Consider the following 2,500-nt stretch of genomic DNA (forward strand, 5'->3'; position numbering starts at 1 on the left):
GTAGCCCCTCCCAGTTAGTAACCCCTCCCTGTTGTGACGCCATTTCCTGTTAGAGGCCCAAAACGTATGTACGTGTTCATTTTTGTCTGCCCCTGTAATTTATTTTATCCATTCCTAATGTGGGTCCCAATTCCTGCGTATGCTACAGTAGGAGCTGATCTAAAGTTTCCTGAAATCTGTCCTGTTTATACGCGACTGCTATGTTTTATGTGTTTTTGTAAAAAAAAAAAAAAAAAAACCTGTATTGCGAGCTACGCGCTCTTTCCCGCTTTGGACATGTAGAAAGAGGCTACAGTAGGAGCTGATCTGAAGCTTCCAGAAACCTGCTCTGTTTATATGCGACAGAATACAGATCCCATGAAGGAGACAAGTTGTCCTGTCTTTCCTACACAACGCAATGAAAAAGTAGACCGGTCACACGAGGACTTTGAGAAAATGTCTTCCGGGAAGCCCCGCGAGGTAAACACGGAGCTGCTCCACCCCTCCCCATACAGATGTTGGAGGGGGGGGGGGGCGGCAAGCCTCGCGAGGGGAGCCGTGGAAGAGCAACTGGGATAGACGGTCCGGCTGAGCACCGCCGAGCACGCTGTCGAGCTGTGCAACGGAGAGGACGACTACGCGGTAGAGCCCCTCCCACTCCGCACTCCGCTCGCCACTAAGAACATTAAATAAAGGACATCGATCCGCCAGACCGGAGGAACCGACCGCCCGAACGCCGGCAAAGCCGGCCGGCGGACACCCTCCGAAGGCGTGTTAAGTTGGCCCATCGATCAGGACACAAACACGCAACAAATCCAGTCCGGGGTGTGGTGTAAGCAGCCCTACTGTAACCAGCCCTGCCAGAGAAATCACCTAACCCTAACCCTAAACGTACGGCAGACGCGTCCCCTGGCTCTCACATTGACAACTGAGAGGCTTCTGAAAACCTGGCCACGCCCATCAGTAAAAACCACTACAGCAAGTGACGACATATGTACCTTCAAAGTGCTGTACTACAGGGTGCTGTTCAAAAGGTATCTATCCCGTTTACTCTCTATGCTTCATATATCATCATATTATTGAAAAGTGCAAGCCTTTAGGGACAACAGCAACTCAAGTCGCCAACGCTCTGTTGACTCAATAACTGCAGAGATCCAAACTTCTCCTGGCATTAACATCGGCACAAAAACTGTGCGCCGGGAGCTTCGTGGAATATGGGTTTCTATGGATTCAGAATGACATGTCAGAAAAGCTCCTGTAGGTGTAATGGTCAGTTATCTCAATACTTTTGGACATATATTGTGCGTGTGCGTGTGTCTGTGATACCTAACATAAACACACCTGTATTACTAGAATTGATAGTTCACGCCACAAAAGTGAGGGGCAAACATAGAAAAGCGTGCAACCCAGCCACTGAGGATGCACAAGCCAGTGCATTCTTAGTGCAGGTCCCAAGCCAGGACAAAAGCGGAGGGTTACGTCAGGAAGGGCATCCGGCGTCAAATCTTTGCCAAATCAAATATGCGGATCATAAATAAGATTTCCATACCGGATCGGTCGAGGCCCGGGTTACCGACGACCGCCATCGGTACTGTTAACCAGCGGAGTGCCGGTGGAAACTAGGCTACTGTTGGGCGAAGGAAAAGGAGAGGGGGAAGGCATGTCCAGAGGCAGCTAGAGAGGAGGAAGGGTAGGCGTGTGGAGGTGAGAGTCAGTCGGAACTTTGAATGTTGGCACTATGGCTAGTAAAGGGAGAGAGCTGGCTGACGTGATGGAAAGAAGAAAGGTGACAAGAGACAAGGTGGAAGGGGAGTAAGGCCAGGAGTATCGCAGGTGGGTTCAAACTCTTCTACCATGGTGCGAATGGGAGGAGAAATGGGGTAGGGGTCATTCTGAAGGAAGAGTATGTCAAGAGCGTGCTGGAGGTGAACACAGTGTCAGACAGAGTGAGGATTATGAAGCTGGAAATCGAAGGTGTATTGCTGACGGTTATCAGCGCATATGCCCCGCAAGTCGGGTGTAAGATGGACGAAAAAGAAGAATTCTGGAGTTGAGTTGGACGACGTGGTGGAAAGGGGACCCAAGGAGGAGGGAGTGGTGATTGGAGCGGACTTCGATGGACACGTTGCTGAAGGGAACAGAGGTGATGAGGAGTTGATGGTAAGGTATGGAATCGAGGAGAGAAATGTGGAAGGACAGATGGTGTTCGATTTTGCGAAAAGGATGGAAATGGCTGAGGTGAATACATATTTCAAGAAGAGGGAGGAGCACAGGGTGACGACGTATACGAGTGGAGGAAAGTGCACACAGGTGGACTATATCTTGTGTAGAAGGCGCGATGTAAAAGGGATTGCATACTGCAAGGTGGTGACAGGGGAGAACGTAGCTAGGCAGCATCGGATGGTGGTCTGTAAGATGACTTTGGAGACCAACATGAGGAAGCGAGTGAAGACACAGCCGAAGATCAAATGGTGGAAGTTGAAGAAGGAAGACTGTTGTGTGGAGTTCAGGCAGGAGTTAA

This window comes from Lampris incognitus, unplaced genomic scaffold (genome assembly GCF_029633865.1).
Source record: "Lampris incognitus isolate fLamInc1 unplaced genomic scaffold, fLamInc1.hap2 scaffold_156, whole genome shotgun sequence".
In the NCBI taxonomy this organism is placed as follows: Eukaryota; Metazoa; Chordata; class Actinopteri; order Lampriformes; family Lampridae; genus Lampris; species Lampris incognitus.